This window comes from Perognathus longimembris, chromosome 3, assembly GCF_023159225.1.
Source record: "Perognathus longimembris pacificus isolate PPM17 chromosome 3, ASM2315922v1, whole genome shotgun sequence".
NCBI classification, from domain to species: domain Eukaryota; kingdom Metazoa; phylum Chordata; class Mammalia; order Rodentia; family Heteromyidae; genus Perognathus; species Perognathus longimembris.
Window position 1 is genome coordinate 106,580,290 of NC_063163.1, and position 23,670 is coordinate 106,603,959.

General features: G+C 42.2%; 1 protein-coding gene across 2 annotated transcripts in view; it reads left to right on the top strand.

The window, feature by feature from the left end:
- Positions 1-23,670, top strand: part of Kirrel3 (kirre like nephrin family adhesion molecule 3) — a 555,543-nt gene that overhangs the window by 50,038 nt on the left and 481,835 nt on the right. The gene's annotated exons all lie outside the window — the stretch shown is intronic.

Consider the following 23,670-nt stretch of genomic DNA (forward strand, 5'->3'; position numbering starts at 1 on the left):
TTTGGAAAGATCTTAAGCACCAGCCTTAGTGGTATGGGCATAGAATATCCTTGTATATTTTTAAGCTGGCATACAATGTAAGGCTTAGGCGAAGAAAAGAGTGGCCCAATGCCTTACATTCCTCTTGGGTGCCCATTGCCTGATTTATCTTGAGCCCAAAACACACTGACTTGTGCAGATTTTCTTGGATTATTTATTTTGGTTTGAATGTACACAGTGGAGAACTCGATGTGAGCTTGGCTGGAAGCTTTAAAGGAAAGGACTGTGTCGTGTATGCATCTGTTGATGCAACTGGTACCCAGACCATCTGTGGGTGGCTCCTGCCATTCTTAGCAACCCTCCTCTCTTGGAGAAGGAAGGCTTCCTACACTGAGTCACTTGGTGGCCACTGAATTTTATTTTGGGAATGTGTCCTAGTTACAGCAGGCTTCCCATTTGTCATGCAGAAGAGAATGCCCTTCTGGAAGAGGATCCGCATATTTGCCTAACAAACAGCCTGCTGCTCCCACAGCCATCTCTCTTTTGTCGGAGACTGAATGGGGGAGATGCTCAGCCTTTGATCTCCACTTGCAAAAGCATCCAGGGGAAAGCTAAGCATCCTGTTGCTCTTCCAGTCAGAAATGCACCTTCTTGTCACTCCACAGGAAGACACCTGGGCATCCCAATTTCAGTGCTCTAGGAACGAGAAAGTACTTGTGAGTCCAACTGCCTGCAAATCACATACATTCCCTGTTACAGCAGTTTCAATAAAGGGCCATTATGCTCTCTCTAGCTTTCCCTGACAAAAGATTTGCCACCTCCCAAGGATTCCTATTCATGGTACCTGGAAGCTCCTGTATATAGCACTCCTAGTGAGACTGAGCTGTGTGTCCAAAGGTTCACCAAAAACCCCAAACTGTAGACCTAGCATATCAGTGTCTAGAAATTTATACAAGTGAATGAATAAATAAATAAATATTTAGTGTTCCTCTCCATGCACAAGAGAGGAAAATCTTGAGCCAATTAAAAGCCATGCTGGATAATGGTAATTATTAATATGAGAAGTTAAGAATAGCTAGTATGTAAGTTCTGGGCATTTTCCTGGAAACTTGGCATGGATTATTTCATGTACTCTTGGCTCTGTGCATTTTCTGTGTGTGTGTGTGTGTGTGTGTGTGTGTGTGTGTGTGTATACATATATATGTGTGTGTGCATAGGTATATATGTGTGTATACATATATACACATATTATCTCCAGTTAAGGCAGATTCCCAAAGAGGAAGAAGGAATTTAAGAGGAAAGAGAAGCTCTGAATAAAGAAACTGAGCCTTACAGATCATCCAAATGAACATTCACAATTAGTTGTTCTTATGTTCTTTGCAAATTCTGAGACACCCCAAGTTTTCTTGTTCCCTCAACAAGAAAACAAGAACCATTTGCTCTTCCTCATTTCTCAACATACTGTACTGTGAGCCAAGATCAGAGCATGGTATTTATGGATCCACTCTGCCATCATTCTTTGAGGATAACACTTGTCTTTCTGAGACCTTCATTCATTTCAGAGGGTTGGAACAGAACGAAGAAAGTCCTCTTGAGTTCTCAGTTGTACTGAGAGCCTCTATTCAGGAGGACTAGCTTGTGCCCAAGAAGTGTGTGTGTGTGTGTGTGTGTGTGTGTGTGTGTGTGTTAATGCTGCTCTTGAAACTTGGCCATTTTTAAACAATTATGAAGTAAAATTCCAATTGTAAAAAATTAATTTCTTATTAAATCAAAGGAGAAAGATATCAAGCATGGTAGGTACCGTGCTTTAAGTTGATTACAAAAAGCATTTATTGAGGGTTAACCACTAAGAAATGGATAGAAAATCAATTACACGGTAGTTAAACATCCAATAATATGTGTTTTAATGAACAATTTGTATTTAACACCTCTTATGAAGTTATGAGCTGAGTTGGAGTGTGGGAGAAGCCAACCAGCAGATGAAATATCTGAATTCAATCCCAAGGAGTCTAGTACCATGTTGCATCAGATGCCATCTCCCTGTTTCATGGTAATGGTATGTAGGAACTGGTTCACTACCATGATTACATCATATTTCCTGATAGCATAAAAGAAACACACATTTCTAAGAGTTCTCCATTCAAACTGGGATTAAAAAAAATTATACTACTGTCAGATTAGCACCCACTATTCCCAGCTCCACTGAAAGGTAATCCCAAAGTATTCCTTATCTCTATTTTGATCAGGGAATCTATAATATAATGTGATATACATATGTATATGTATGTATATATATAGGTATATATACGTAAATACATATATGTGTATATATATTTTTTTTTAATTTTTTGCTGGTCCTAGGGCTTGAACTCTGGGCCTAGGCACTGTCCCTGAGTTTTTGTGCCCAAGACTAATGCTCTACCACTTGAGCCACATCTCCACTTCCAGCCTTTTGTGATTAATTGAAGATAAGAGTCTCATGGTCTTTTCTGCCAAAGCTGGCTTCAAACTATGATCGTCAGATCTCAACTTCATGAGTAGCTAGGATTACAGTTGTGAGCCACCAGTGTTTGGCTTGCAGTGAATATTTTTAAAGGAGTTCACAGCTAGCTCCTCTCAAATTTGACCATGGTGTAATCCTTCGGTTTTAACCAATTCACAGATATTTTTGCAGAGATACAGTAGAGGTGAAGGACAGCTCCAAGAGTGGAAGACAAGAAGAAAATAGCAGTGTTCAGAAAAGGCAATTGAAAACCAGAATGAGGAAAGCAAAGAAAATACTAAGTGGCTCTTCCATAGGGAAACGAATCTCTATGGGATGCTTGGCTCATGAGTGGGAGAAGCTGAGTGGAAAAGGTGTCAGGAGTGAGTGAACTATTGACTTGAAAAACACTGGGTTTATCTAACATTATGGAGATCATAGCTGTGCTGGGCATGAGAATTAGCAGATAAGAATTTATGCTATAGTCCTTGGCAGACCCTATTCCTAATTCTTTCTGCCATGTGCTACTTGTGTATCTGGAAAGTTATTTAGCCACTCTACACTTGGAGATATGCTACCCGAGTGGTTAGTAAGAACTAGTACAATGCCCATTAACACCTCAGATATGAAATAAATATTGATTGAGCAATGTGTATAGGATTTCATTTACCTGATATGATTGTTTTGTGAGAATATATTACAAAAATCCATGTAAAACATTTAATATGTTGCCGGGTACATAATAAGTTCAGAATTAGTAATAGCCATTATCATTAGTGCCATTATTATTAGGATATCTAAGCACTTGATTTCTATAGTCATTTAATCTTAATATCTAAATCATGTCCTGCCTGCCATGGATATTGGGATATATTTTATGAGCTCTTAACATAGTGACCGACATAAAACATGTTCTCAAGGTGTGTTAAATAAATGAATCAATTAATTTATTGAATTGTACAGAAGGTAATCTTCCACTGTAGATTTTATGAACACAGTCTATTAACCCTTTTCTGACCATATGTAAATAAATGGAATAGATTTTTTTAACGGAATTGAAACCAAGGTGATACAATGCAAGAAGACCAAACCAGAATCATAGCCCAAATATTGCAACTCTCAGTATCACTCTTGCAACCAGACCTTCCATCCAGTGAGAGAAGGGTGATGATTGTCTAGTTGCAAAGCCTCAGGACCAGAGTATGTGGTATAAGTCCTTAGGGTTATTTCATAAGAAAGAGCTCCAGCTTGAGTTCTGGCATCTAAGCTCAGAGTTCTTCTCATAAGAGAATTGTTCTCCCTCCTACCCTGCTTTCCAGGATGCTGATTTCTAGCCTAGAAATCTTGGCAGTTCCAGGTTAGGAATTGTGAATGTCTGAATCCTCCAACACCTAGCTCAGTTTCTGGGATTCCTGAAATAAGGACACTGGATCTGACTGGTACCATCTTGGCCATGTATTGGATGATAGGATCTTGGGTTTAACTGGTACCATCTTGTCTTCATTGTAGAAGCAGGGAAGTTCCACCCCCAGATAATGGGTGTCTCTGAATTCCTAGAGGCAGGGACAAGGACTTGAAGGATAGGTTACTGGACCTGTCAGTCCTGTCCTTTGAACTTGCAAGACTCTCAAGTTTCCTGTGACCCTGTTCCCTGCCCCTGGCCCTATTTATTGAGCAGCTCAGGCACCATTATGCCATTCCTCATGTCTCATGTTTCCAGGCTTTCTGCTGGTCACCATGAGATCCCACTTCAGCTCTCCATTGGAGTTGGCCTGGTTTGTTGGTACTGTTTTTATGCTCTCTTTTCTCTTCTGCTCTCGTGGCTCAGTTTTCTAACACTGTCACGTGTACTTGAGGGGCTTCGGGTCTTTGAGACAGGAATCCACCTGCAGATGCCAGCTCTCCAAAAAAGATTCCCAATTTGAGCTCTCAAAATGTGACATCTCTGTTTTCTTGTGACTGGATTCGGGTACAACAGTCCTGTGGCACAGTAGTCATCATTGACTATAGGAGAGACTCATGACAGTGCAGGCAGAAGATGGAAGGAGGAGGTTCATTGAGGAGGGATGTGGTAGCTGTGCTACTTGGCAGGACATCCTGTTGACTGGGGCTCTCACACTGGGTTAGACAAAGGAAATGTGTATAGAAACAGAGAAGAAATGGAGGGACACTAATATTCAAAGTGAGGAAGGGTATCTGGAGACCCAAATCCAGAACCCAGCCTCATTGCCTCTCTGTCTTCCTTTACTATAGGCACTCTCCTTCAGGATTTCAATCCAAGGAACTCTTCTCAAAAGGCTTGACACAAGATGGGTATGCAATGTGTGTTTAATGAATGAATGAGTGAGCCAATGAATGAACAGACCTTTACAGCCAAAAGAGACCTTAGTGGGCCACAAATAGTGCAAGACATCCAGTAGCCTTGTAGTGATCATTTCTCACAATGCTATTCATAAAACACTAACAGACTTGGATCATTCCCAGGATGGTGTCCTATCGAGGATGCCGCATTCCCTCCCCTCCCCACCCTTTTCCAATAAGAAGACTTAAGTACTGAAGCCTGTGTGGATGAGGGAATACTTGTTACAAGTCTAATGCAGCAATTAGGGTAGAGGTAGGTTAGCAGCTTCCCCTGAAGGCACAGAGGAAACCCAAGCTCTGTTTGCCCACAGCCTGTAGGGACAGATCTAAAGATTTGCTAAATTGCAAGTAGAGATTAAAAGGTACTGAATGGCCCCAGGCCACACTATGCTAGGGAACTTGGGGAGTAGGGAGGGAGGAGTTGTTAAAGCAGTGGATGCAGTCTGCTGGGAGGAAGAAGGTGAGGAAGGCACAAAGGAAGGTGAGGACAGAAAACCATCCTGTCTCTCGCTGGAATAAATGGATATAGTTTTCCTCTCTCCTTCATCATCGGAGCCCCACTTGGGCTGACTTGGTGCTGATGTGTAGCTGAGCAGCTGCAGATGCTGGGACAGGTGAGAAGGATCGTGATGGTTTTGTCATTACAAAAACCACCCTAGACAGTAAAGAGGTTTTGGGGGTGGAGCCACCCCTTCCCGCCTCCAATATGGCAGAGCATCCACACATGTGTCAAAGCAGTTTTGTCACTGCCAAAGCAAACGCAAAGTGAAACATAATGGAGAACTCCAGGCAGACAGAGTCTGTCAGTGAGATTTAATTTGTTTCAGAACGGAGAGAGTTGCAAGGGCCCAGGCTCTTGATTGGAGTGGACAGCAGAGAGGTAGAGGAAGCACATGGGGTTGGAGCGATTCATTCCAGACAGGACTCCCGTAAACCAATCCGATAAATTTCTTCATTAGGGTCTTGAATAAAAGGCAAGTGGAAAGAGGGCAGAGCAGAGCCTGTAGATTAAATTTGGTCAGAGCCAATATCTGACAATGCCCCATGCTGTTATCCAAATGAAAGCTAATGCAACTATGAATTAGCAGCCCCAGGAGCCGTGGAGGAGGGAATTCAATTCTCCTCCTCTCAGTTCTAACCTAGATGGCAGGCAGGAACCACAGGAGGCTGGTGTTCTCTCCAGGCAGGTAGGTGTTGAGCGGGGCTGACAGGGGTTCCGTGAAGCCCTTGTAGACCTTTCCAGTCAAGCCTCAGGGTATGAGCTAAAGCACTCCTTGTCTGGGGTTGGCTTGTGGGGTGGAGAAGCTGATTTTCGCTAAGATGGATAGTGGAAAGCCCTCTGTGAGCTCTGTTTGTTCTACATGGTACCTGTGATCAAAGATCCCCATCGCTGTTTTCTCACTTTCTTCCCTGTCAACCTTGAGTGTTTCCTCTTTGCAGTAAGTTCTAGATTATGACCCCTAGCCTGGCCAAGGAACTTCTTAAGGAAGAAGTCTCCACATGACCTGAATCAAATGTTGTTGTGTGCCCCCAAGCCTTGAGCTTGGCTACTCCTTCTTTTAAAAAATAAAGTTTTGGAACTCAGGACTCCAAAAGCTTTGCATGTCATGTCTTGCCTCTCACTCTCGTAGGCCAAATAAAGAGACAAGGTGAAGGGAGGAGAAAGGAGATTTATTCCATGGCACCCAAAGAAAGACAACACTTCATCTCATCTTCAGCCTGCTTCCTAGTACAAATGTGAGATCCTGGGTGTTTTTTTTTTAAATTAATTTATTTAATTATTGTCGAAGTAATCCACAGAGGGGTTACAGTTTCATACATAAGGCAGTGAGTACATTTCTTATCAAACTTGTTACCTCCTCCCTCATTTTTCTCCCACCTTCCCCCTCCCCAGCTCCCTTCCCACCCTCCCCAAAGTGGTACAGTTGGCTTACAGCATATTGTCTTGAAGTATTGCTGTTGCATTTGTTCCCCTTTTACCCTTTGTCTGTCCATTTTGGTATTCCCCTTCCATAGTTCTGATAAACATATGTACAATACCCAGGGTACCAAAGTCAGTTAGAGTGACAGTTTTATTAGACCAAGAACTAAGGGTGGGAAGGGAGAGAGAAGTCTGTATATTAATCAAATTAGAGGTATGCTTATTAGTCAACATATGGGTGGGATGGTCATTATTTCCATTCTTGTCTGGGGAGGGGTTCTGGAGAAGTTGGGAGCACTGTGGTCACTGATGAGGATAAGCAAATCCTGGCTGTCAACTGGGTATTCTACCCTCAGGAGTCTCTCTTGTTCCGTAGGGGTAGTCTCAGGTACTTGCCATGAAGATATTATTGATTGGTTCTGTCCTCAGATTCCAAGGTGAGAATAACTCATAGTAAAGATACATTTAAAATGGAGGCAGGTAGGCCAAGCTTTCTTTTCTGCTTTCACTTTGTTCATGGGCCCAAAAAATCAGTACTTTTTAGTAAAAGCAACTTTTAAGCACTAGTTATGTTTGTTTGTTTTTTCTTCCACTCATTCAAATGGGATGATTTAGGGAACATGAGAAGCCTTCCTTCACTTATGGAGATGACTAGTTGATGTGTCCTTTGGTAGACATGTCTGCCCTTGATCCTCCATGCCCCTCCATCAGTCATTCCAGTTCCAGTGACCCTTCCAGCCTGCCCTGTTCCCTGACCTCTGCTCCGGATGGCATGCTCCACGATGAACTAGATACGAATGTATCACTGTCCACTTAACTCCCTGACTGCTGATTTCATCTTGTCCTGAGTTTGTCCTTCACCCCATACTCCATAGCATGGTATGAATATGCCTGAACTTTCCTCATAGGCAACATCAGTCATGTGTAGCCAGTGCTATTTGTAAGATGCAATCTTTTTTTTTTTTTGGGGGGGGGGGGCAGTCCTGGGCCTTGGACTCAGGGCCTGAGCACTGTCCCTGGCTTCTTCCCGCTCAAGGCTAGCACTCTGCCACTTGAGCCACAGCGCCGCTTCTGGCCGTTTTTTCTGTATATGTGGTGCTGGGGAATCGAACCTAGGGCCTCGTGTATTCGAGGCAGTCACTCTTGCCACTAGGCTATATCCCCAGCCCTGTAAGATGCAATCTTAAGAGGAGGGCTGGGGAGTGATTTCTTCAGACAATGCTAGTGTGGGAGTTATCAGGTGGTACAGAGGAGGACAAAGAGAAGCTATTCTAGGAGAGAGGCACCCCTGACTGGAGATGGAATCTACCTCGCATCTCCCTGGAACAGGGCTTTTTTTTTTTTGGCCAGTCCTGGGCCTTGGACTCAGGGCCTGAGCACTGTCCCTGGCTTCTTTTTGCTCAAGGCTAGCACTCCACCACTTGAGCCACATATGTGGTGCTGGGGAATAGAACCCAGGGCTTCATGTATAGGAGGCAAGCACTCTAGCCACTAGACCATATCCCCAGCCCTGGAACAGGGCTTTAACTGTACATAGGTGGATAAGAGAAGAGAAGTGATGAGGATGGATGTTTTACCTTGGGAAAGCTACTTGAGGCCCAGAGACACCAAAGACCTAGGACCCCAAAGAGCAGGGCTCAGTGGAGCAGCACCCAGGCACTGATGAGGACATTTATCAGAGATCTGTGTTAGCTAGAGCGTTAGAGCTGAAGCTTGTCCCATGAGACTTTGTCTGTCATGGGTGAGGGTTGGAGGAATGGTCTTGGAATAAAATCTTTTTAATGTTCCTCTCTACAGCAATATAACCTCCTTAATATGACAAACTGTAGCTCCTGCCTTACTTTACTGCCTGCATGTTAATGAGCTGAGCCTTGTAGTCATTTGAGTAGTGGGATAAGGAAGGCGTAGTCTGCAAGTGGCTTGGGTTTTGAGATACTTTATACAGAGTAGTATCTCTGAAGGGAGAGGCTAATTTCCCTGAGTCCTGGAATTCCAGGTGGAACTTCCCAGGGAAAATGTCTGTTCATGGAATGGCTGGGCAAAGAAAGCAGGGAAAACAAACTTTGTTCATTACAATAATATACAATGGGCTGAGAATATGGCCTAGTGGTAGAGTGCTTGCCTCGTATACATGATGCCCTGGATTCGGTTCCTCAGCACCACATATATAGAAAAAGCCAGGAGGGGCACTGTGGTTCAAGTGGTAAGAGTGCTAGTCTTGAGCAAAAAGAAACCAGAGACAGTGCTCAGGCCCTGAGTTCAAGCCCCAGGACTGGCAAAAAAATAAATAAATAAAATAATATACAAAACACTCTCCAGCATGCATTGTGTGATGCCTGGGGCAAATGAAGGTTGCTGTCCCTACCTGGCTGCCATTCCATGGTACCTGGATGGCTCCCTCCATGTTGAAAAGCAGAGAACAGGACCTAGCTGGCAGGGGCAGACTTGAATCAGAATGGAGAAGCCTCTATTTTCTGTATCTGAAAATAAGGTGAAAACCAGATCTTTTGTTGCTAGGTTACTGTGGTCACTTTGGATCATTAGGGACCATGTTTTTGATGGTCATGATGAGGAGGAGGAGGAAGAGAAGCAGGAGCAGGAGGAGAATGACCACATGTCCATCATACTCACTATTTACCATGTGTCAGCTATACTACTGAGGATTTATAGGAGGCATTTATCATTTAATCCTTACTCAGCTATTTAGTGATGGATACTACATTCCAATTGTATGAAAGAGAAAATGAAGGCTCAATAATTCATCACTTGATCACAGTTAGTGAAGAAGTATTGGCCACTAGGAGACTATGTACAGAATTCCACTGGATTACACCATCTTGAGTTGGAAAAGAGCTAAGGTATTACCTGACCCAACCTTTCTTAAAAACTGAAGCCTGAGAAACACATACTCTGTAAGGCCAGGCAGCCACTCGGAAATGGAAAACCTGGCACCAGTGTCTGCTTCTTTTGAATTCCCATCCTTTGCTTTTCTCCCCTTGGCACGCTCATTGTCTCTTCAAATTCCAGTTTGCAATATTGCAATATTTTCATTTTTAAGAACTTATTGATGGCTTCTGGAGGACTAAGTGCACAGTGGCATGGTTGTACTAGAACATCTAAAATGTGGAAAGTCATGGAGATATGCTTGTGCCTACTAAGCAATTATACCTCTTATGAAGATTGGTGTGCAAAACATTGGCCCTCCTTCCCCATCGCGCATCATCTGACTTGGGAGCAGTTGCTTCCCCCAACATCACTCCGGGAAGACTACAGGAGCTGTAAGTTATCTTGTTCTGCTTCTGAGATCTTTGCTCATCCAGGCTTGTGCCTTAGGTCTGAGAAAGGATGAAAAGGAGAAAGTGGTGAAATAACCTGGCAGAGCCCTTCTCTCATTTATCTGCCTGTGCCCATTGTCTGGGCTGGAGTGGTACCAAAGCAACTGAATGCTGCCTGCCAGACTCTGCATCTGAAGCACCTGGAGATATATCTTAAAATACAGGGTCTAGGGCCTAGCATGGTGACTCACACCTTTAATTCTAGGATAATGAAAAAAAATACAAGACTATATCCAGACAACTGAAAGAGAAAAAAAGTATTGGGGGTGGGGGGGTTAGCTCAAAATGATAAGTGCCTGCCTAGCAGCCATGAGGCTCTGAGTTCAAACCCCAGAACTGCCACAAAGAAAAGGGAAGGGAAGGGTGTTTATTTTTGTGCTGGTACTAGGCCTTGTGTACTGTCCCTAAGCTTTTTTTTTTTTGTTTAAGGTTAGCATTCTACCACTTGAGCCACAGCTCTACTTCCAACTTTTTGTGGTTAGTTGGAAAGAAGAGTCTCACAGATTTTTTTCTGCCAGGACTGGCTTTGAATCATGATCCTCAGATGTCAGCACCCTGAGTAGATAGGATTATAAGGATGAGCCACTAATGCCCAGTGGGAAGGACATTCTTAAACCTTACTTCCAGAAGTAAAAAAAAAAATTCAGGGTTAGGATATATTTATATACATTTATATATACATCTTAATCACTTCCCAGGCAATTAGAATATTGACCCTATTTGAAACCAAATCTAAAGGCTCTGACATCATCAGGAAAGCACATAGAGGCTTGTGGTATCCTCGGTCAGTTAAGTGAAAGCTGGTGCAGGGCTTTTATTTTTTAATTTGTTTATTACTTGCTTGCTTTACTAGAACTCCTCAACCATTTCTGAATAGATGTTTTCAGAATCTAACATCAAGGGACAAGAGAAAGTGGACATATGCCTGAGATCCATTCTTTTCATGCAGACAACATTTTCAATAATTACAACTTCTTGTCATACATGAAGGTTCAATTGAACTAGAATCATGAAGGCTGTCAGAATTTTCTAGATCAATTCCTCTGTATGCCTTGTCTTTGGTAGTCAACATATCAAGTTTTCATCAAGCTAGGTAATCAACCTAGCTCGTATCAAGCTTGGCTGGGCAACTGTGGCAAGTTCAACACTAAGAATATGGCCTTGGAATTTCAAAGGTTGTCTAATCCCTTTCTGGTATGACTGATAAATGAATATGCATGTGCTCATGAACACACACACACACACACACACACACACACACACACTATAGAAATGGGGAAAAGTTACTTCTCTCTGCTGTAAATTTAAATGAAGTCCAGAGCACTGAAGGCCATTTGTAAGGTCTGCTGAGCTAATGGATTCATAATGACTTTTAAAGCTTCACTCGGGTAAGAAATACTGTTCATTTTTTAATTGCATATAATTATACTTTTTCATAATCTAGGGCGGCATAGCAAAAGTAAATCTACTGGCTTAATTATAAATCTTTTTATTATCTGGAACCCTGCTGAAATAAAAGGGGGAAAAAAGAAACAACTATTGTTTTTCTAATCTAGGGAAAGGACTTAAACAGTCTATACCCCAGATGTTCCATGAGTTAGGATGGTTTTGAAGGAGGAGTGACAGTCTCTCATGTTCAACATCACCCTAGGGGAGGTGTTTGTGTATGGGGGGTGGTGTATGACACAATAGACAATCTTACCTGCCTCTGGTCCAGCTTGCATCTCATCCTAGAGGAATGGACATTTAGCAGTCTGTTCACTAAGCTGAAAAAAACATTTTTACCTCTGCAGGCAAACAGGGAAAAAAGACTTCAAGCATAAAGGAGTAGGAGGTTGGCAGGGAAGGTGATGGGAATGGTAAGAAGTCAGAGAAAAGAGAGGGCCTACCTTTTTCTTTCTATGGGATCTCTCCTAATTTCCCATAAGCTGTGGGATGACCTTGAGGCCCTTAGATGACCTTGTGGCTCACTTAGATTCTCAAGGGTGACCCTAGGGAAGGTCATAAACCTTTGGCAGGAACAGGATGATAATGTGGCCAGGAAGGTTGGCTCTTTCCACCGTGATAAGATTTGCTGAAAAATGGGAAATCAGCCAATAGAAGCACCTGAGAGAAGGAAAGCAAGGTCAGGCTGGATTGAACTTGTGTTTGAGGAGAAGGAGGCATGCGATCCTCTTTTAAAGGCATCAGAATGATCCTCCCAGTCGCCACTTTCACATGACAAATGGAAGAGATGCTTGCAGTCTGACAGAGATGGCGCCTTTTAGAGGGACCACTGCAGGTAGTCAGAAAAAGACTTTACTCGTTGCAACCTAGGAAATAACACAGCCCCTTGATCCACAATCTGGAGCTCTTGCTGAGAAGCACCAGAAGCTTGTCTTTTCCCCAGCTCAGGAAAGCCATGGTCTTTTGAAAGCATCCCCATCATTTGTGTATGCCCCTTGTTTAAGTGAATGGATTATTTAGTCATTTTGGGGGGGAGCATGAAGCTCAGAAAGAAAAACCAATTAAGCTCAGAAAGGTTGAACAACTCATTTGGGCTTGATGGAGATGAATGAGGCCTCAGCTCATCTAGGAAGAGGAGGCAGCTTCGTGTGAAGAGACAGCAGGTCGCAATTAACACCTTCAGATCTCTTGGAATGGTGTTTTATTACCTGCCTCCAAATCTCATCCTCATGACAGCTCAGATACACTATAAGCCACCAAGCCCAAGGGTAGATTCCTCTAACGAGGAGCCCTGAGGCTGGGCACTGTGCCCCTGCTGCTGACCCCATAGAAGCTTCCACCTTTCTTTAGCCCTCTTGGTAGGTCTGGGGCCCCAGTCCTTAGTGCTGATGTTGCTGAGAAGTGTTGTCATTTTTAACCCCATATCTATAAAGAAGCAGACTCACATCCAGGTGCTAGTAGCTCAGTCTGTAATCCTAGCTACTCAGGAAGCTGAGATCTGAGGATTTCTGTTCAAAGCCAGGCACAGGCAGGAAAGTCCATGAGACTCTAACCTGTAATTAATCAGCAAAAGAAGCCAGAAATGGAGCTGTGACTCACATGGTAGAGTGCCAACCTTGAGCAAAAACTGATAAGGGACAACACCCAGGCTCTGAGTTTAAGCCCCAGCCAGTACTTGCACACATGCGCACGCACACAGAGATGTATATATCTCTGGTTGAGAATTCCCTTAAGTTCCCCTGTATCCTGTAGTCAGAGTGGTCTTCCTGAAAGAGGAGCATTGAAGATACAAAACTGCTCCTGGAGTGCGTTCAGTAGCATCTCTGAGTCAGACCCAGCATCCTTTTGTACCTTGACACTCTCTTGACCTTTCCTACCTTGCCACTTCCAGATATCCCAACACAACTGCTATTCTTTGAAGGTATCATCTTTGCTCTGAGCATGGAGAAAGGAGAAGAGTCAGGAACAGAATGCCTACCTCTTTGTGTAAGAAAAGCAAATGCTTTCTCCAAAGACCACGCAGCTAATGTGTGCTCATATCACTTTGTCCGGAGATGGGCTGATCCAAAGCCTGTCAGCCAATGGTATCTCCTGCTTCTACTGATGGAGTTGCTATGAGAACAGATGAGCTCGTGTATGTTAAAGCACTTTGTAAGTGCTTTACAAAAAAGTAAGTTGTTATCCTTACCCAAGCCCTGCACAAAGGAGAGGCCAGTCAACTGATAAGTGATAACTATATTGTTCAGGCCTTTTAGCCCACACTGAGATAAATGGAAGGCATTTGGAAGGCGATGGTTGCTTTAGCGCTAGCTGACAGGTCATATCCTCTTGCAGGCTAAGCTGGAGGTTATCCTGTTTCATTCTGCCAGTGAGATGATGCTTGGATTGAGCTTGGTGGCTTCAATTGTCTCTGCTTGATCTAAGTGTGAGGCTATGTCCTGGATAAATAGAGCAAAACTCTAAGAACAGCAGGAGGTATTCCTGAAAGGCCCATTCACCAGTAATGGGATTATGGGAAATTAATATGAGGAAGTATCCTTAATGTATGTCCCCACCATTCCTGTACTCTCCTGGCATCCTTAATAAACATCTGCTATCTTGTAGCAGCTTTATTGGGTTATAATTTATGTCCCATAAAATCTACTGCTTGAAGTTTACAACTCAATGGATCTTTAGTAAATTTGCACAGTTGTGCAAACACCACTACCATCCGGTGATAGAATGTATTCTATCTTCTTTCAGAGATCCTTCATGCCAATTTTCAGACACCCCCCACCCCCATATTTACCACTGGCTACAGATTCAGAAGTTTTACTTTCTAGTTCTGTAGATGGATTATCTTTTCTGCATACCTTGTTCTAAATTGCAGTGGAGTTGTGCAATAGGGGGTCTTTTGCATCTGTCTTCTCTTTCTTGGCATGTTTTTTTTTGGGGGGTTTACCCAGGTTGTAGCATATATATATATATATATATATATATATATATATATATATGTAGCATATATATATATATATATATATATATCAGTAGTTTGTTGGCTTGGATTGTAGAAGAGTATCTACTATAAATACCACATTTGGCTTCTCCTTTTTCTCAGTTGGTGAGCATTTAGATTTTTTTGGGGGGGGTCAATTTATAGCTGACATGAATATGCTTCTTGTGAGCATTCATCTTCATGTCTTTGTGTGGAGATGTATTTTTCTTTTCTATAGATATTTAAGAGTAGAACGGCTGGATCATATGTTATGTTTAACATTTTTAAGAAACTGCCAGTTTTGCAAAGTGGCTGCAATATTTTACATTCCCACCAGCAATATGAGAGAGTTCTAGTTACTTCTATCCTTACTTCTATCCTAGTGTGTGCCGGAAGTAGGGATAGAACTCAGGGCCTGGACGTTGTCCCTCAGCATTTCACTCAATGCTAGCACTGTACCAGTAGAGCCACAGCTCCGCTTCTGGCATTTTAGTGGTTCATTGGAGACAGCAGTCTCAGAGACTTCTCTTCCCTGGGCTGGCTTCAAACCATGATTCTCAGATCCCAGCCTCCTGAGTAGCTAGGACTGCAGGCAGAGCTACCAGCTCCTGGCCACGATTTGTCTTTTTGATTACAGACATTCTAGTGACCATGAAATGGTAACTCATTGGGCTTTTAACTCAATTTATCTATTGACTAATGATATTGAGTATTTTTCTAGGTACTTACATTTTCTTTAGTGGAAAGAAAGACCTTTTCAAGATTTTGCTCATTTTTAAAGTTGATTTTATTATTTATTATTTTTAGAGCTGTTTTAGGTTTCCATCAAAATGAAGCAGAAAGTTCTGACTTACCTCCCCAACTATCATCTCCCTCCCAGGTGGCACATTTGTTACAATTGATGAAGTTACATTGACACGTCATTATCATTCAGAGTCTGTAATTTATATTCACTCTTGGAGATGGACATTTCATGGGTTTGTAAAAAAGTATGAAATGACAGCTCTCCATCATTATAGTATCATATGAAGTAGTTTCACTCCCTAAAATTCTTCTGTGCTCTGCCTATCCATCCTTTATCCATTTTTTGCTCCTCCTGATTTTTTTTTTCTGTCTCTATAGTTTTTACCTTTTCCAGAATCCTATCATATAAAGCCTTTTTAGCTCAGCTTCTTGCTTGCTTGCTCACTTTTTCTGCCACTCTTGGGGCTTGAACTCAGGGTTTGGCACTGTTTCTGAGCTTTGGGTGTTATTGTTCAAGGCTGACACTCTACTACTTGAACCACAGCTCCACTTCTGGCTGTCTTTGGTAGTTAATCAGAAATAAGAGCCTCCCAGAATTTCCTGTCCTAGCTGACCTTGAATCATGATACTCTGATCTCTGTCTCCTGGGTATTTAGGATTTCAGCTACCCACTGAAACCTGGCTAATGTGTCTTCTTTCATTTACTATTATGTCCTCATTGTTTCTTCCATGATGTTTTCATGGATTGATAGCTCCTTTTTGTTTTGTTTCTACTACATAATATTCCACTCTCTGGATAATCCATTGTTTATTTGTCCATTCACCTATTCAGGGATATCTGTGTTCTTCCACATTTGGGCAATTATGAATAAAGGTGCTATAAGCATGTAACTGCAGGTTTTATTGGAGATATTTAGGTATATATGAAGGACCACAATTGCTACATCCTGTATAGGAATATATTTAGTTTTGGAAGGAAGTGCTGAGCTGTCCTCCATGGGAGATTGTGTGCATCCACCAGCAGTAGATGAATGTGCCACCTACTGCCACATTCTTGTCAGCGTTGCCTTTGTCACCATGTTAGACTTCGTCCATTCTAGCAAATGTGTGGCATTATATCTTGATATATTTGAAACCTTTCTCTGCTGATGATGTTGATTGTGAAGCTTTTCACTTGTTTATCTGCCATCTGTCAATCTTTCTGAGTGTAGTATTCCATTAAGAACAGTAATTGGCTTAATTTTTAATTGGGTTGTTTGTATTCTTATTGTCAAGTGCTTATTTTTCAATAACAGTACTTTATTAAACATAGCTTTTAGAAATATTTTTCTCCCAATCTGTGGCTTCTCTTCTCATGGTTATGTTTGCTTTCTTATTATTGAGTTTAAGAGTTCCCGGTAAGTTCTAGATACAAGTTCTTCACTGAGTCTATAATTTACAAAACAATCTCTCAGTAGGTAGTTTTTCTTTTCATTTTTTAAAATTAATTTTATTGCCAAGGTGATGTGGAAAGAGGTTACAGTTACATACAAGGTAAGGGTAAAGAGTACATGTTTTTTTTTTTAAATTTGATGAAGTCCAAATTTTTATTATATTCTTTTATGGCTTATAATTTTGGTATGGATTGAAAAACTTAAGGTCACAATGGTGTTTCTCAGTATTCTGTTCTAGGAGTGTTATATAGTTTTAAGTCCATTTAAGCCAAGATCAGTGTTTGGTTATTCTTTATGTATGATAGAAGACTAGGATCTAAGTTTGTGTTTTTCCATATAAACATCTGGTTATTTTAGCATCATTTGTTGAAAACTGTTCTCCTCTCAAATTGTCCCTATTCTTTGTTTTTAATAGAAGTAATTGACTGTAAGTACATGAGTTTGTTTCTGAACTCTCAGTTCTGTTCCCTTTGTCTCTATGTGTTATTGGGTTAGTTCATACCAGGTGAACTATAGCTTTATAGTGTGTCTTAAAACCAAGAAATGTAAAATCTCCAGCTTTGTCCTTTTCAGATTTCTTTTCTTTGGTTATTCTGAGCCCTTTGAAATCTTGGAATTAGATGATTAACATTTATATTATTTTATTTATTGTAGGCTATGTTGAGGTTTGAATTCAGGGCCTTGCCTTTCTGGGTTGGCTTACTAGTCCTAGCCAGCATTTATCATTTGGATCTTGGATCTTAGCTTTTTGTTCTGATTATTTTAGAGACTGTGTCTTATGGACTTCTCTAATGGGGCAGACCACTAACCATTTTCCTTCAGCTCTTACCCTCCTGAGTAATTAGGATTAATGGCATGAGCCACCAGTTCCTGCGTGGATTGTCAACTTCTGAAAAACAACAAAGCATGCTGAGATTTTGATAAGATTTGTATTGAATCCAAACATAACTTAGCAAAAACTGCTATATTAACGTTTCTGATTTTTTTCCATTAGGGTGGAATGACTATCTTATTTGGAATATCTTTAGTTTCTCGCAACAGCTTTTTAAAATAGGAAGAATATATATGTTTTTTAAAAACTTGTTAAATTTGTTCCCAGTATTTTGCTATTTTGATTATTTTAAGTGAAATTATTTTCTCCAGTTCATTTATGGATTATGCTTTGTATGTAGAAGCAAAATGAATTTTTTCCTTATCGATCTTACATCTTAGGAGTTTGCTGAAGTCATTATTAGCTCTAGCAATATTTTTGTAGATTCCTTGGGGAACGTTACAGGTAGGATCATCTACAAATAAAGACAGTTTCCTTTCCATCTTCCTGCCAATCGGGTTGCCAGGCATCTGTTATTGAATCTGAGATTTTTATAAGACACTTTAAAACAGTACAGAGGCAGTCCCTAGGGCAGATAATGTGATGACTTGGAGAAGGAAGGCTTTGTAAATTGAGGCTAGAATGGCAGAAGGGACCAAGAAAGTCCCCACTGGGTTACAATGAGTTTAAGGCTCCGAGATTCATTTTGCAAGCATATAAGACAAAAGACCTGGTATGAAAGAGACCCAGGTTTGATGGCAGGGCCTTTAGTGAGGAGATGGAAGATGTACTACTGATAAGGCCCAATAAGAGAAGTTGACCTCTTTTTTTTTTTAATTTGTGAAGATATAGTGTGTTCCCTTTCCATTCATTTGGATGTCTTTTCTCTTAAGTAGAGACAGGTTCCCCAACTCCTTCCAATGAAAGTGGGGTCACAGTGGCACCAGGCAGTCAGATGCATGGCCAAGAAGACCTTCTGTATCTGAGCTCTTGATCTATCACCTCCTGGAGCATTCCCCAACCCCCTAACAAGGAGCTTCCTGCTCTCTAGCAAAGCACCTTTTAAATAATCCCCCATTACTTCACATGCGATGGCAGTTATGGCTATGTGAGCTGTTATCTGTTTATGTTGACTATTAATAAATTATTAGACCATATTGTGTGGGTTTTAATAACTCTATAGGAAGAGAAGTGTGGCCAGGGAGTGAAATCTCAAGCAATTACAAAGTCATAGTGTATTTTATTTTTCCATAGGCACAGAGGCTGTTCACTTACAAAGAAATTAAATACACAAACCTTTTGCCCTTACTTAGGATTCTGGCCATGCACAGGGAAGAAACTCGCACCAGCAGCAACAGCAGCAGCAGCAGACGACACAGTTCCTGGTGGGAATAGCCTGCTGGGGGTAGCTGAAGCAGTGAGTGCCAAAGGCATGTGCCCGATGCTTGTTAAGAGGAATGCATTGTGTCTCTACTCTTCTGAGTGGACTGAAAGCCTCAGTAAGGACAGGGATGTTGATGGCCATGACTGTGTGCAGCTAAGCAAGGCTTTAAAAATGCATCACTTTAAATCAGCCTTGAAATAGCATCCCCCCCCACCCCCGAATTGGCCTGCTTGACTGCTTCCTAGATGAGAGCCACGGAGTCAAGCTGCACTCCTTGCATGTGGATCCTTGCTTATGTGAGACAAACAGGCAGGAGGTGGTTTGCAAGCCAGGATTAGCATGTCTGTTAGAGGAGGTAGATCCTTGATGAACTCTGCTCTGAGAGGTCAGGCAAAGGCAGGGCATGCACCAGGCTTCAGCTGCAAAATAGAAATGGACTCCAATCATTTTCGTGTCAGCCAGGATTTAAAAATCAATGCCAAACCTCTTGGTCCATTCTTATTCTTTTCCTTCTTTTCTTGCCGGGTGTTGTGAGGGATGATGGATTTCCTTCTCTGGGTAGATGTAGAAATGAAATCCTTATCCTTTCCTTGGTCCAGAGATGCCTTGTCCATTCACTTCCACCCAGGTGAGATGCAACAAGCCGCCCAGGGTTTTCCAAGTGCTCACTTGCCTCCTTTCTCCACATCATTGGGCGCCAGGTTTGTTCTTTGCTAGAAGGGGACTGGATCTACTTTTCCTGCCTCATTGCTACCATCTGGAAACTGATAGGAGCCTTTCCTCAGAGGCTGTGGGAGAGAATGGAAGCAGGTGTCTGAGTGCCTCTATTCCACATTCAAATCAAGCAGACAATAGTACTTCTCAAGATGCTCACTCTTGCACTTGCTGCTGGAGTCTAGATGCAGACACAAACAGCTTCATTCTCTAGGTGGCAATCCTAGATGGCTGATTGAAGGAAATGTTGTTCAGAAGAAATGTATTTCAGACTCTCCTAAAGTCAAGATCCCCCCCCAAACTATATGCTTGCTATTGGTGCTTAGGGAAGTCCTTCTTTGGATCCTCTTTTTTGTTTTTTCACATAACCATGGATGCTTGAGAGATAATTGACAGGAGGGGGAGAAGGAATGAAGGAAGAAAGGGAAATAAGGAGGAAAGGAAGAAAGAAATATAGGCAATTGGTTCCAACCCATTCATTAATTTAATCTTGATTTTAGCACATGATGTGCATCAGTAGTTTGTGATAGGCAGGTACTTTAACAGGTGCTGGAGATACACCATCTATAGGATCTTAACTCCAGAAGCTTGTGGATGAGCTGGGGCGGGGGCTGTGAGCACACAGACAGATTGGGCACATGCACACTATACTAGGATAAGCAATGAGGGACATGGGAGCTCAGAGGTAGGGCATTCAACCTTTCCTCCCACCTGAGAGCAGGTGCTGTGTGCACTGGCTCTTCATGGGAGTGGGAGATGGGTGGAGTGATTTACGTAGAGAGTACAAAATGGGACAAGCTGGAGAAATGCCTATGGCATCAGCTGACAACACCAATCTGTCCAGGATGGCTGGGAAGGAGTACAGGTAGAAGCAGCTAGCAATAGTAAGGAAGATGGTGCCTGTCTGTGGGTCTTGAAATATCAGGTAAACCATAGGAAGGATTCAGACACAGTCTTGAGAGGGGCCAGGAGTGCTGTGATGTGGGCAAAAGGCATCACCAGATGCCCTCTTACTGCAGGGTGCTGTGGAATAGGTTAGAGAGAACAGAGCAGAATGATGGGAGACCTTGTGGAAGTTACTTCACTTCTTTGAGTTCCTTCTCCAGAGACAGGTATAGTTGAGTTTCTTGCATACCTTCCAGAAAATGAGACATGAGTATGTAATATAGATAATGTACGTATACTAGAAGCTGTTTTAATAACCCAAAGAGACAAGTCTATTCCCACAGTTCTATACTTTACCTTTATTCCTTATCATTCCAGACAATCTTTTTCATAATCAACGTAGAAATAGAACTCATCACTATGCAGGTAGTTCATTGTCTTTATAGAATATATTTTATTTAACCAGGTTCCAGTCAAGTTGTTTTAGTCTTTTACTACTAGAAACGATGCTATAATAAAAATCCTTGTGAGAGACAAAGAGATGGCGAGGGAGAGAGCGAAGGAGGAAGGGAGGGAGGGAGGGAGGGAGGGAGGGAAGAAGAGAACACAGGAACCTAGATCATGATGGTGGCCTGAGAGGAAGAGAATCTACTGACCATCTGGCCTGTCCAGTGGTTTCCCTTAGTTTAAGGTGGGAGACTTACAGTGGGGACATACAAGATATTTAAGCCAAGAAAACATGTGTCATGGCCGAGAGCTTTTAAGTTTGGAGAAACCTTGAGAGAGGGAACCACTACTACCACCAGACCTTGGAGAGGTAGGAAAAGTAGGAAGACTAGCAGCATTTCTACAGTTGTATAGGGAGGTGATGGGCATTGAAAGTGGATCTGCCAACTGCCAGGAGAATCTGCATTGCAATGCATGGAATACAGGGCTCTGAGGGCAATGGAGAGATGCAGACATTGAAAAGAATGTGGAAGAGAGAGCTTGGGATCGCACAATGGGGTTCATTCATGAACTCACCACGTTGTTCCTGTTGCCACAGTAACATTTCAAGGGTTTTTCAGATCTGAGAGGGGAAAAAAAAAAAACACATACAAAAAAACCCCACACAAAACAAAACAAAATAAAACCCCCTGAGTTACAGTACTCAAAGCAAATTAGGTCACTGTTACGAGTTATTAATTTTAATGCATTAAGAAAAGTATGCGGGGGGTGGGGGTAGGAGTGAAGGGCTTTATAAAAAAAATACAGCAAATGGGAAATTGCAAAAAAGTACAACAATAATTATGCTGAAAGCAAAGTGAAGTGTTCCATAAAATGTAAGAAATGAACAAATTACAATGCCCCTCCCTCCTCTCCTCTCAAGTGTAGTTAGGAGTCGATGGGGTGGGGGTGGGGTGGCTCCCCACAGCCCTCTGGTACAATTAGAAGCTCTCTTCTTACTGCTTTTGTGTGTGTCGCGTGGTGTTACTTAAGCCAGGCTGAAATTCAGGCAATGAAAAGAAAGCACAGAGGGCCATTTTCCTGGGCTGAGTTATGTTTAGCGTGGAATTGCTCTTAGGCAAATGCATAGCCTGATGAGGGGAAATTGGAAGCCATGAATAGATTCTCCAGGAACTCAAGGACCTAAGGGGACTCTAGGCAGGCTGGCATTTTGGTTTCTGGGTCTGGCTGACTCATAGCACTGCCCCCTTTCCCTGCTAGTGGAGCTCTGGGTCTCTCTCTGCCTGTAAAACTGGGTCATGTGTATTGGTGCTTCACGCTTGTAATCCTAGCTATTCAGGAAACTGAGATCTGAGGATCATGGTTCAAAGCCAGCCCAGGCAGCAAAGTCCATGAGATTCTTAAACACCAAAAAAGGGCAGAAATGAGTTGTGGCTCAAGTGAGTGCCAGCCTTGAGCACAAAATCTCAGGGACAGCATAGACCCTGAGTTCAGGCCCTAGAACTGGCGCGCGTGTGCACACACACACACACACACACACACATACACACCTAAGAAACAACAACAATAACAACAACAACAAAAAAAAAACACCAAAAACCTGGGCCCTGTGCCACTTAGTCTTCGAGAAACTTTCTTTGGTTTTGTTCAATCCATTTGGATTGACTTTCTTTTCTCTGTTGTCTTATTTATTTATTTATTTTTGCCAGTCCTGGTGCTTGGACTCAGGGCCTGAGCACTATCCCTGGCTTCTCTTTGCTCAAAGCTAGCACTCTGCCACTTAAACCACAGCGCCACTTCTGGCCGTTTTCTATACATGTGGTGCTGGGGAATTGAACCCAGGGCTTTATGTATATATATATATCAGTCAAGCACTCTTGCCACTAGGCCATATTCCCAGCCCTGTTGTCCTATTTTTATTTGCTTGTTTTTGGCTTGCCATCTTTTGGAACAAATATTACATTGTGTCACATGTAGATCAACTTTTGTATGCCTGTCCCAGAGCTTGAACTCAAGGCCTGGGCACTGTGCCTGACTTTACTACTTGAGCCACCACAACACTTCTGGTAATTTTTTCTTGAAATTTAAAAAGAAAGAAAGAAAGAAAGGAAGGAAGGAAGGAAGGAAGGAAGGAAGGAAGGAAGGAAGGAAGGAAGGAAGGAAGGAAGGAAGGAAGGAAAGAAGGAAGGGAAGAAAGGGAAGGAAAGAAGGAAGGAGAAAAAGAGAGAGAAAGAAAACAACAACAACCACTCCTTTTTTTTTTTTTACAAGGTAGTTTCCTTTCTTTTCTTTTTCTCCTCTCTCTGAACATATTCAGGCTCAATTACACTTGGTTTTGAACCCTGTGCCCTCTGAATCTAACTCCATGTCCTATTCTCAATGGTATCTAAGGGACGTATACATCTGAATTTGATCTCTATCGATACATCTGTCTGTGTGTTGACTTCTTTCATCCATTCCCATAATTATACAAACTGTAGACTTTATCGTGAGCCCCAAGTTCATAGCTACCCTTCATTTACCTGAGCTCAGAGAAAACTACAAGATATCACCAGCCACCTACCTCATAAGTACCATTAAAAAATGGACCAATTTCTCCCCTTAATAGTCTTTTTCCTCTACCAATCTAACAAGCAAAGCAAACCTGTCCCTATTGCCTTTAGAGAAGAGCCTCTAGGAACCAGTTGCATGGGAAAGGATCCTTGAGTTAGCTGAATTTCGCCCTTCCCCAAGTCTAGAGAGGGGGTCCCAGCC